General features: G+C 33.5%; 1 protein-coding gene and 1 pseudogene across 10 annotated transcripts in view; one reads left to right on the top strand and one right to left on the bottom strand.

Moving 5' to 3' along the window:
• The window catches only part of NBEA (neurobeachin), a 668,634-nt gene that overhangs the window by 635,936 nt on the left and 19,046 nt on the right, over nucleotides 1–13,652 (bottom strand). The gene's annotated exons all lie outside the window — the stretch shown is intronic.
• Nucleotides 8,165–9,287, top strand: LOC144296422 (chromobox protein homolog 3 pseudogene; annotated as a pseudogene).

The raw sequence follows: 13,652 nt of genomic DNA on the forward strand, positions 1-13,652 counted from the left end.
CCATGGAACATACTAAAAGTCATTGCCTTTATGCAAAAAAACAGATTAATTTTCTGTAAGTAAATTATAACTTATGAAAGATACTTTAAAAAACATACTTATTACCATGCTAATACTACCCAAAAAAACACATGAGCACATCAATCAACATAGTAAAATCATTTAAAATCTACCCATAGAAAACTCTTAAGCGAATAGGAATAGAAGGAAATTCTTCAACTAAGTAAATAGTATTTACAAAAATCTATAACTAACATATTAAGGAGGACTCTACTTAATGGTCAACTAATGAATATTTTGCTCCTAATATTCTGAAAAAGTAAAGGATGCTGACTCTGATCACAAAGTCCACAATGTGTTGAAGATCCTAGCTTGTATAATAAAGCAAGAAAAAAAGATAATGATCAGAAAAGGAAAAGTAAAACTGCCTATTACTAGAGACATGTAGAGACTTAACTGTTTACATAGGATATCTTAAATAATCTAGAAAATAACTATTTAAACAAATATGTGATTTTAGCAAAGTCGGAGACTATAAAATCAATATACAAAAAATTGATTTTTTTGTATCAATTAGAAAATGAAATTTTAAGTCTATTTATGATAGCATGTAGCATCAATAAATCACTTAGAAATAGATATAACAAAAATGTGCAACACCTCTAAACTATAAAACACTGCTAGGGAGAAATTTTTTACAAAACTAAGTAAATAAGAGATACACCATGAATTGAAAAACTCGGTATTTTTAAGAAGTCATCCCCCCAACTCACAAAACTAAACTATACAATCTGACAAATCTATTTGTAATCCCCCAGGCCTCCTTATAGACTGACACTGGATTCTAAAAGGTTTATGTATATGAAACAACAACAACAAAATATCTTAGAAAAAGAAAAAATTAACGAAAATTAATTCAGAGCTATCTTGAAAAAGGAAAATAGAGAATATACAAACTACCCAATTTCAAAATTTATCATAAAGCTCTAGTAATCAAAATATCATAGTACTGGCATAAAGGCTGACAAACAGATCACTAGAACAAGACAGACTCATATACATCATTCAATGTTCTACATAGGTGCTATAAGAATCCAACAGAGAAAGGAAAGTCTTTTCCACAAATAATGATGAAACAAATGGCTGTCAATATGGGGGAAAAAAATAAAATCTGAATCCATAACTCAAACCACAGATAAGAATTAATTTTATATAGATTATCAATTAAGCAAGAGAATTAAAACTATAAAGCTTCTAGAAGAAAACAGAGAAGAATACATGCATCATCTGTGGTGAAGACATTTTCTTAAGGACACAGAAAGTTAATAATCAAAAAGAAAAAGTTGATGAATTAAATTTAACCAAAATTAAAAAGCTTCTGTTCATGAAAAGACAGCTATAGATGAATAAAAAATTTAAAGACTGAAAAAATTTTTCAAAAAACATATCTGACAAAGGAATGGTATCTAAAATATATAAAGGACTTCTAAATATTTTTTAAATTTGAAAATGGCAAAATATTTGAATAGTACTTCACAAAATATTTATAAATCACCATAAAAAAGTGTTATCATTAACTATCACAGAAACTCAAATTACAGCCACAATGAAATATTATACATCCATAAGAATCAGAAAAGTACTAACCACATAAAATGCTGGTAAGGGAAGGCTATCTCAGACAATGCTGGAAGTAGAAAATGCTTTATCCATTTGGAAAAAGGTCTAGTACATTCTTGTTAAACCAAATATACTCCATCTCTCTCACCCAGCAATTATACTCTTAACTATTTACCCAATGGAAATAAACTCCAAATCCCAAATGACTTCTGTAAAAATGTCCAAGGAAGCTATATTCATAATGGCCCCAAACTGGAAACAGCCCAGAGTTTCAACAACACAAGAATGGATAAACTATGGTATATTCACAAGGCAGTCTGCTATTCAGCAATAAAAAATAACAAACTGCTGAAAAACAAAGGAATATGAACAAATGCTAAAGTACTATGTTTAAAGAAAAAAGCTTTAGGGGCACCTGGGTGGGTGAGTTGGTAAGGTAAGCCTTTGGCTTGGGTAATGGTCTCTCCCAGGATTTAGCCCTATGTTCAGCTCCCTGCTCCTAGGGGAATCTGTTTCTCTCTCTACCCCTCCCGCCCTGCTTTGCTCTCTCTCTCTCAAATAAAATCTTAAAAAAAAAAAAAAAAAGAAAAACGCTTTAACGAAAAAAGTTCATACGTATTGTCAGATCCTATTTATACAAATTCTATGTATAGACAACACTATGGTGGGAAAAAACTCAAAAGTGGATGCCTCTGAGGATATGGGGTAGAGATTAACTAGTAGAGCATATGAGGGAATTTTCTGAGGTGACCATAATATTCTTTATCCTGATAGGTGTTTGGTTTACCCATGTATAAGCAGTTCTCAAAACTCTTTGATTATACTTAAGATTGATGTTTTCATGAAATGTAACTGAGGGGACAGGGAGAGGTATAAGGGAGACCATAACCAAATATTGAATTTTATTTAATAGGTATATATGTATGGCTACAACCTAATTTGAAATGCATACCAAAACAAACAAAAACAAGATGGATTGATGGATGAAACAAGTTTTGTAAAATGTAAATTGTAAAATCTAAGTGGTAGAATGACAGGCACAGGAAATGTGAAACAAAATCCTGAAATTCATGAACCTTGGTCTGGAAAGGATAATGACTCCCAATTATCAAGATGAATTGTATTTCTTTGAAGTACCGGTTAATATTAGCACCTATTCTGCTTAAGATAATCAAATATAATCTACATCTACTTATATTTATACTTAAATACATAAGGAAAGGCACACAAACAAGCAGAGCAGAAGTAAGGAAGTCCTCTACAAGTAAAATACCATAACTATAAAGCCTCAAAATTATGAACATTTTTTTCTGGAGAAAAAAGCAGCATGGGATAGTTTCCAAATGGCCACAAAGAATAAATGGATCAGCTTTATGACTAAGATAGATAACTCTTCATGTCGTGACCTGATATTCAGTGCCCTCCATACCCAAGACATACTTTATATTTTCATGTCATCTTGCATGTCTCCTTTATTATGAAACTCTCCCTGTGGCTCTAATCCCCAAAAATGTTATCCATGCCTCTTTAGAAAGTCCATAATTCTTAGTATTTTACTTATAAGACTCATGAAATTTATGTCTACTAGGAAAGAGAAAACTGTTAAAAGAATTGGGCATCAGGAGGCCAACTCTACCTGTGTGACCTAAGATAAATTTCTTAATCTTGTTTCCTCACATATAAATTGTGGATAACAGGTCTTTATCTCATATGGTTATTATAAGGATTATTATGCTTAGTCTCCTGCATAAAGTACTGAATAAAAATTACTATTATTATTATTCTATTATCTCCCTATGAGCCTAACTCAGTACCAAAAATATTTAACAGATATTCAATTTTTAAAAAAATATCTCAGTTGAAAGACCAAGTAAATAAACTATTCATGTGTTATTGACTGATAAACTATTGCTGTGGCCCATATATATAAACATACTTAAGTAACTGCCCTTTCTGTTTAAGGATGATCCTAGTAACTCACTATAGTTACAGATAAAAACAAATGAGCTTCACATTGGTTCTTCTGAACTTTACTTTTATTTTATCCCAAAAATATTAGATTATTTTTCCATTACCCTCATTTTCATCATGATTTCTAAGCATAATTCTCTTCACTCTCTACCCTAAACTTCCAACCATATCACCCAAGCACCTGGGAAATAGTGAACCCAAACCCCTCCTCTTTTCATCCCTGTTACAATAGTCAGTTCTGGTCCACTTCTGATATTCCTTATTTAGAGGCCTGCCTAATGATCATCTTTATGCACATTTGAAACTTCAAACATACTAAGACATAAAATTAACATGATAAATTGATACATTCTTATCAGCATAATTCTTTCAATGTGAAACCTCCAATCAAGAAAATATGCAATTTATACTCCAGCAAAAAGGAGAAAGAAAAGGCAAAAACCAAGTTTTTAAATGTTCATGCTTGGGGCACATGTGTGGCTCAGTCAGTTGTGTATCTACCTTCAGCTCAGGTCATGAGCCCAGGGTCCTGAGACAGAGCCCCACGTTGGGTTCCCTGCTCAGCAGGAAGTCTACCCTCTCCCACTCCCCCTGCTTGTGCTCTCTGTCAAATAAATAAATAAAATATTTTTAAAATAATAAAATTAAATTAATATTCATGCTTTAATCTCCAATACACAGCAGTAAGTGCCAAATTTCTATTCTCTAGTTGCACAGCTCTCAAAACGTGGAACCAGCTCTTGGTTTTGGCTCAGGGTTGTGGGATCAAGCCCTGAGTCCGGCTTCATGCTTAGTGCAGAATCTGCTTCAGATTCTTTCTCTCTCCCCTATTTCCCCTCCCTGCTCTCATGCATGCGGCTCTCACTCTCTCTCAAATAAAATCTTTTTTAAAAAACTCTATAAAGTAGTATAACCTCAACAAAAAATTACTGAAGAAACAGAAGATATAGTTCAAATGTTATCTTCTTGGTGAAGCTACTCTTATTTTCCTAGAGCAAGGGTCTATAAACTATTGCCCACAGATCAATTCTAGCTTGCTGCTTTATTGTACATGAGAATTTACTGGAACACAGCCATGCCTATTCATGGATATATTGTTTGACTACAGTATAATTAAATATATATATTTGGTCTTTGCCCCCAGCTTCTGGAACATACTTTCAAAACCCTTGTCATTTCATAGCCGTCTTTTGTTATCTATAATTAGTCCCTTTTGGTTATACCTAAGGTTATGCTAACAAGGTGACTCATGGTCAGTCTGAAGCATGTGACTTGGGGGCTGGAGACTGAGTTCAATTATGAAGTCAGTAATACGGTTTGTACTAACTCTGAGTTGTTAGTGTCAAAATTGAATTGAAGTATAGGACACCTAGTTGAGGTCAAAAAATAATTTTGCTACCTTTCCACTACAACTGCAGAGTAGCTGTGATAGAAACACATGGCCACAAAGCCTAAAATGCCTGGATCTTTATAGATAATGTTTGCCTACTCATATTTTAGAGAATTAGTCTCTCACTGCCTCCTATTTCAACATTTATGGTACAGATCACTAACACATTACCCATTATGTTTATATATTTTATTTGTCTATCTCCTCCAGGATATTACTACTTATGAACAAAAAACAGTTTTATCATTATATCTTTAGGACCAACTTCTTCACATACAGTTGACAGAAGTTTAATAAAAACACCAATTTTTTAAAAAAGCTTCTGAAAGCATGTTTCTATCCAAACGTATTTTATTTTCTACTTTAATATCAGACCTATGTTCTGATTCTAAAAAAAAAAAAAAAAAAAAGACCACTGAAAGATCACAGATTATTAGCATGCGAAAGCCTGAGAGGACCACAAACATTATCTAATTCAGTATTTTCAGGCAAAATAAAGTCTAGAACACTTAAATGACTTACCCAACTAATTAGTAACAAAACCAAGATTAGAATCCAAGTCCAAAATGAATGATCTTTTCACTAATAGCAAACTTTTTTAACAAGTGGAAAAAGAATAACAACATAAGTAAAACTACACTTTGTTCAAAAGATACCACCCAAAAAAAAAAAAAAAAAAAAAAAAGGTACCACCCAAAAGTACTCTCCATTCATGCTATTCAGAGTATCAGCCAATGAATAAAGAGACTGAAACAGAACATCAATCAACATACTGCTTCTTTCATAAAGAAAGCTTTGTTATGGAAAAAAAAAACAATTATCTGAAATAAACAATGTGCTTACAAAGTTGATTTACATTCTGGCACAAGCTCCTTATCTCCTCTTAGACCAAGAAACATTTCACAAATATTCAAGCCTGTTTTGGTGGCCACCTTTTCAATAGCAATGTACTAAATGAACATTTGTTATAGAAGCAGAAACAGTTGATAATATAATGAGCTATCATATATATGATTCACATACACAGTTACCACTTGAAAGTAATAAAAGGGAAAATAACAGCTATTTCATTTCATATATATGTATTTTCATACACACACATACACACACACACACATCCAGTGTGTAGATACAAATATAAAGAGTAAGAGAAACAGAAGCTCAGAGAGATAGAGTACTTGGCTCAAGGTCACAAAGCAAAGAAAAGGCAGAGCCTGGATTTCAATTCAGATTAATCATACCACAAAGGCCAAGCTCTTTACAGAAAACCAGGATACAAAAACAGATTTGACTCATATAGCATTTACACACTAATTCATAAATCTAAATATAGTCAGATACATCAGCTCATAGGTATAAATGGCCTAAAAGGAACAGGTACAAGATGGAGCTGGAAGAAACACCCACTATACACACTTCCCCAGTGAACAAGCTGTCCTCTCTGACCAAACCTCTTGTTTCAGGAGAGAAACACAAGAAATACTGAGAGAGTAAGACAACACTAGTCTATCTAATCAGATCAGCTTACATGGAATGTATGTATTGCTTTGCTCTTGTCACTCTTGCCAAAACTTCTTCCTCCACATTGCCCAAAGTCCTTAGCTTCAATTTCACCCAGCCCCACTGGTCTCATGTGTAATAAGGGTACAGAAGTGCCTGTGTCATGGAGTTACTGAATTAACTGAGTTAGAGAAGAATCCATAGTAGACATAGAAGCTTAAGCTAAATTCTAAATATCGGATAGGTAGTAATTTGCCGGGAGAAAAAAAACACTCCAAGAAAGAAGGTACTAGTGTAAACACACTATGCTGATTGAAATTTCCAGATGTAGAATGCTCTCACTCCACCCTATCTACTCAGCAAACTCCTGCTCACCCTTCAAAGACAATCTCAAAAGAATCCTCCACCTTAAAGTCTTTCCTGACTTCTGCAAATAGTTTGTCACTTTCTCTTCTAGGATATTGTATACTAACACACATTTTTTTTTTTTTTTACTAAAGATCACAGGAGAAATAAAAAACAGAACCAGGATTTGAATGCAGATTAGTCAAACCACAAAGGCCTGATCACATTACTTATTATGATTTAATTTACACATCAGTCTCTCTTTTTAGAATCTGAAGTCCTTAAAGAAATGAATCATCTTTCCAATACCATTCCATCCCAGATTTAACCATACTATCCCTAGGAATAAGCAATTTAGCTCCCAAATACCACCGAGAAATAAAAATGTTGAAATTAATCTCTTCCTCTCCATCAACTATTTAGAACTCTTTCAGGGTTAAGAGCATCCAAGGATGCTGCTGATGTATATTCTAAAATTATAATGGAAGACCACAACACAAACCACCAACTCTCAAAAACTAAACAATTATCCAAATGTACAGCACTGGCTTTTAGGCAAGTCAGCCCTAGAACACTACCTATGATGGGTATTTTACTCTGGACATTGCTGTGAATCACCAAGAAGCTACTCACAACAGTTCTTTGCCCAATCCAGTATTTCTAGCACCTGTCAGTCCCAATTTTGTTCCAGTATTAATTTGATCCAGAGGGTATCAAGTGTTTGCCTACTAACCACCTAGTAAACTAAATAATGCTCTTCCCCTGGCTCTTCCCTCACAAAAAAGTGAATAAATAAATTTCTGTTGTGCAAGCTATCCACTTTGAGGCATTTTTTACAACAGCCCTGGCAAACTAATACACTAGCCAAACTCAAGAACCTCAAATTGAATACAATAGAAGTAATTGCTAGACTAGAAATTCAGAGACCTTTTATCTAGTCTTAAAGCATGGCAATTTAAATACTGTGTAGCCCAGATTAAATCAGTAGCTTCCTTGGGGCTAGGTTTCAATGTCTGAAAACCAGATAATCTTTGAAATCTGAGCATTCCAGAATCCTAGTTTTTAATTCAGGGTCCTGTTTAAAATATGGTACTCCTGATAATTAATACTAAAATTAGCAATCTAAATACAATAGGGGACCCTGATTCTGATAAATCAAGTAAATAACAAACCATACATTCTCCTTTCCAGGTTAAGATAATGTTACTTCTCAATTTCTGGTTATGATAAATAGGACAAACATTAATTTCCAGAAAGTGTATCTTCGCATATATTTTTTACCAGTAACTCACAAAAAGCAGTCATGTATTTCATTAAGAAACAGTCTAGCAGGGGATCCGGAGCAGCTCGGAGGCGGTGAATAATAGCTCTTCAAGTCTGCAATAAAAAATGGCCTCCAATAAAGCTACATTGCAAAAAATGGGAAAGAAACAGAATGGAAAGATTAATAAAGTAGAAGAGGCGGAGCCTGAAGAATTTGTGGTTGACCGCCATGTAGTGAATGGGAAGGTGGAATATTTCCTGAAGTGGAAGGGATTTACAGATGCTGACCATACTTGGGAACCTGAAGAAAATTTAGATTGTCCAGAGTTAATTGAAGCATTTCTTAATTCTCAAAAAGCTGGTAAAGAAAAAGATGGTACAAAAAGAAAATCTTTATCTGACAGCGAATCTGATGATAGCAAATCAAAGAAGAAAAGAGATGCTGCTGATAAACCAAGAGGCTTTGTCAGAGGTCTTGATCCTGAACGAATAATTGGTGCCACAGACAGCAGTAGAGAATTAATGTTTCTCATGAAATGAAAAGATTCAGATGAGGTAGACTTGGTGCTGGCAAAAGAGGCAAATATGAAGTGTCCTCAAATTGTAATTGCATTTTATGAAGAGAGACTAACTTGGCATTCTTGTCCAGAAGATGAAGCTCAGTAATTGTTTGCGTTGCATTTATATATATAAATATATATATAAAATCTGGGTCTTTGTTTTTTGGTTTATTAGTGTGAAGAAATAACATTCTAATGAAAATCAAGTTTGATATGTTTGTTTTGAAGTAGTATTGGGGGAGTTGTTGGGATTTTTTGCATCTATAGCACTGGTTACTTTGAACAAATAAAAGCTTTCTGTAGTTGTTTCCTTCATCAGAAAAGAATATTTGAGACCATGGCATATTATCCCCCTGCATCAGAGAATACCTTTTCTAAATGTTGGGGGAAATCTTTATAGTTGTTACTCAGTCAGAATTTGTGTTAAACTCCTATATGCCTAAGGACCATTCTGGGTTTTTTGTTTATTTAGGGCTTTTTGTGTGTATACTTAAAAGTACATACATAAGTGGTTTTTTCTTTTTGTTATTTTTGAAACATTCACCAAAACAAAAACAGCATTTTATAACCATGGATAAGGCCATGTTTCTGGGATGCTATCATTTTCAGCAACTTAAGAAATAAATCAAAGTTACATTGAAATTTTTCCTGAAGCCTTAACCTTTCAAATTTTGTAATTAATTGGACAATTTAAATATAATGTAAAGAATCTAAATTGGACAATTTAAAAGCAGCCATATCAGAATCAATATCCCTAGTTACAGTCACATAAATGCAAGTTTATTTGCAAGATCCCTGAAAGGAAAACTGTAATCACCACCAACAACCTCCCCACCCAAAGGGCAAAACTAGACAAGTTCACCAAGTTTTGGTGTACTTTAATTAGGTAAGCAAAACTTAGTTAAATGGATATTTAAAAGTTCCTTCTAGTGAACCATTCCTTTTCAAGAAGTTGAAAACCCTTGTGCTGTATTGACTAAAAGGTCATGATTCATGGAGCATCTAAGACTTCATTCATGGAAACCTAATCATAACCAGGTGGTTAGAAATGTTCGCAATTTAGCACCTGCTGGAATAAATGGGTGGACAGACTTCTATAATCCAAATTCTTGACCTGCATGTTTTTTCTCCACCCCAACTCATTCTTAACATGTAGGCTCAATCTTCTCAGTATTTGAACTACTGGTTCAGCAGAAACCAGGAAAAACGATAACCCTGTAGTCAGAATGTTATCCAACTGTATATTGTTTACTTTATTGTAAATACTGGTAAACAGTGGTCAATAAATAGTTTTATATTCCTTTAAAAAAAAAAAAAGAAACAGTCTAGCAAATAATATAAGCAAATATCTAGCAAAACACATTAGAAGTAATAGTACTTTCATCTAATTCCTACAAAACAGATTCCTACATTGTATTATAATTGTTTCTTCAACTCTGAAGCAATGTTTTATAATTTGCCTTTCAAAGTACTTGCTGACAATAAAATGCATTTTAATTTGTTGCCATATTGATTTCCATGAATTATTTAGGCAATTTTTACCAGAGCAGGGAGAACAAGTTTTTCCCCAATGAAATGTGGTTTTTAAATTGCTGCTATTAAGTCAATGCATTAGTTAGGATGAGGTATACTGACACATAACAGGAATACCCAAAATATGAGTGGCTCAAACAATATAAAGATTATATATATGTGTCTGTATGTAGAAGTATACGTGGACACAGATATACACATACATATAAAGAAAGAAAATATGCTAGCATATTAGTTTATTTCTGTATTTCTAATGCTTCATTTATTTTTGAGATGTTTCCTTCTAAACCAGTGCTGCTCAATAATTTAATATAAGCCACATATGTAATTTTAAATTTTATTAACCACATTAGAGGAAAACATAAATAGGAGATATTACATTACATTTTATTTAACCCAATATATCTAAAATATCATTTCAACATGTAACAAATACGTTTAAATTATTAATTTTATATTTTTTATTCAAGTCTTCAAAATAAAGTGTGTATTTTATGCTTTCAGAATATTTCATATGGTCACTGACTACATATGGCTGGTGGCTACCATATGACTGCACAGCTCTAGACAGGCCTCAACCACCTTTCAAACCTCAACTCAAGCATCACCAGTTGTATGAACTACTCCTTTGACTTCAATAGTACATCGCCCCTTCAGTGTGGCCCACTATATCCTAATTTATTTCTATCACAGAGTTTATACATTTAATGCCTGTATTTGTCACTCTCTACAGTACTAAAAACTCCAAGGCAGGGACTTGTTTTGATCATTGTATCCTCAGTGCCTAGCACTATATATGGTGAGTATTCAATAAATATTTGTTTGAACAAAATGAGTATGTAGTCAGATACAGAGGCTAGGCTGAAAATGAGTATATACAGTCAGACCCAGTAGACCATTATTTAGGGAATGGGAGTAAGGGCGAAGAAAAAAAAAAAAAAACTAGATTACCTGCAAATGAAACATAGTACTCGAGAATCTTTAATCTAATTAAGTCAATTAGAAAACAAATTAGGGCAGCCCGGGTGGCTCAACAGTTTAGCGCTGCCTTCAGCCCAGGGTGTGATCCTGGAGACCCGGGATCGAGTCCCACATCAGGCTCCCTGCATGGAGCCTGCTTCTCCCTCTGCCTGTGTCTCTACCTCTCTCTTTCTCTCTGTCTCTCATGAATAAATAAAATCTTTAAAAAAAAAAAAAAAAAAGAAAAGTAATTAAGTCAATTATAGAATGCTATATAATTCAATAACAGTGTATATTAAACATTAATATCCGCCTATCACAATACAAAACAAAGCTTTTATAAGAACTCTGGTTTTTTTTCAGGAATAAATTATATTAATAGAGGCCCTTCTTTTTTTTTTTTTAAGATTTATTTATTTATGATAGACATAGAGAGAGAGAGAGAGGCAGAGACACAGGAGGAGGGAGAAGCAGGCTCCATGCAGGAAGCCCGATGTGGGACTCCAGGATCGCACCCTGGGCCAAAGGCAGGCGCTAAACCGCTGAGCCACCCAGGGATCCCCAATAGAGGCCCTTCTTAATAATAACATATATCACAAATGTGATACATCTAATTATCAAATTGTATTCTAATAAACTACCTCTCTATTAATATATCTTTATTCCTTTTACATACAAAGATAATAAATTAGAGCTCTAAGATACAAAACACTTTATGATATTGATCCAAAACCCCAACCACTCTCTCCTTGGAACTAATCTATGTTGTAAATGTCTATATCCCATATTTCCTAAGCAGGTCATCTTCAATTTATTCAGAGTTTGGCAGCATAATTTTCAATGTAATTAGATTCAGCTGTCATTCTGAATGACAGTTTGTCACACAGTAACTAAAATATATTAGTTTACCTTTCAGAGTGCAATCACTAATCAGGTTAAACATTATTTCTAAAATAAAAAGAGCCCAATATAATTAACTTAAATCAGTAAATCTGACTAAAATATATTTGCTCAACATAATTCCTATAGAAGTTTCTAAGAGTATTTTCACAGAGAAAAATGCTTCTTCAATAGCTATTCAACCCATCCCTAAAATAAGCCAATCATCCTAAAAATGAATGCTTTTGATCCCAGATGAGAAAATGTTAATAGTTCAAAACAATTTCATGACCATTTAGGCAATCTTGTTGAACTGTGACCAATGAGTTCACTCAGGCCCTGTGTGGTACCAATGAGACCAAGAAAATGGGTTATATTTCCATTTGAATCTATACTTAGTACAGTGAATGGTTAAAAGAATGAGCCTACAATCCCACTCAATTAGGGTCCGCTGCCTGCCAGGTGGATGATTTCAACAATAATAGCAATGAAACAAATATGTGAACAGATTAACCGCTAGCAAAAAAATAATTCACACCTTAGCATATTTTATTCATAGTAACAGATACTCCAAAGACAACAATGTGGAAAGTCAAACTTTGGTAAAGATGAACATTAAATCTCAACTCTTAAAAACCTAGACAAGTAAATATGCTACCTTATAAATAGTTACTGCATTTTTACATATAATAATTATACTTGACCTAACTTCTAACATTTTTTTTTCTGGAACATTCTTTCAATTCTGGAACTCTATGAAAAAACTATAATCAGCATCTTTTCAGCAGTGGGAGGGAACAGAATTTCCTTACAGAGGAAGAAAAATTCAAAACAGTACTTATACCAGACTGGTTAAAGAAAAAGACTTATTTATGGTGATCCTGATACTGAACTGTATCAAGCCAGCTTGAATTTTCCCCTAGATTTCAGAAAACCATTAACTTCACTTTGATAAAATTTTTAGAATTCTGATTTTATGAGACTGACGAAAATCAAAATAATTTCTAACATCCTCACTTCTCTTCCTCCACCTTCTCTCTTATTCATGAACTACAAATGCCCACAGAGATCTAGCTCTTTCACCTCAAGAGGGTAGGAGGCAATGAAAACCAAACCCTCTCTCCAAGGGGCCCAAATTTACATAGGTGTATTTAAACTACAGCTTTTACCCAGTAAAATATAGGTGTCATATATCCTACCATCAACCACCTTTTCAAATCTCAACCTAAACATTTTTTAAAATTAATATTGAGTACTTAGTATGTATGAGAACCTTCATCAGGTATTGGGAAAATCTCTTCATTGTCCCTTCCCTCAACCACAACTTAAAAATTTGAATCCATCATCCCCTACTTACTGAACTTATACTTACTAATACTTACTTATTAGAACATACTCTAAGAGTGAATCTTTTTTTCTTAAAAGATAAAGGGTAACTACATGGTAAGTTTAGGAAATCATGCAAAGTGTAATTTACTTCCCAAAGTTTTCAATACGAGACCTAATTACTGAGTTAGCTATATACCTAATAATTAAGTTAGCTGTACACAAAAAATAAAATAATGTGAGCCTATATAATTTAAAAGTTTATCTGATAGCCACTTAAAACAAGTAAAATGAAACAGGTGAAG

The sequence above is a fragment of the Canis aureus genome, chromosome 24 (genome assembly GCF_053574225.1).
Source record: "Canis aureus isolate CA01 chromosome 24, VMU_Caureus_v.1.0, whole genome shotgun sequence".
Lineage (NCBI taxonomy): Eukaryota > Metazoa > Chordata > Mammalia > Carnivora > Canidae > Canis > Canis aureus.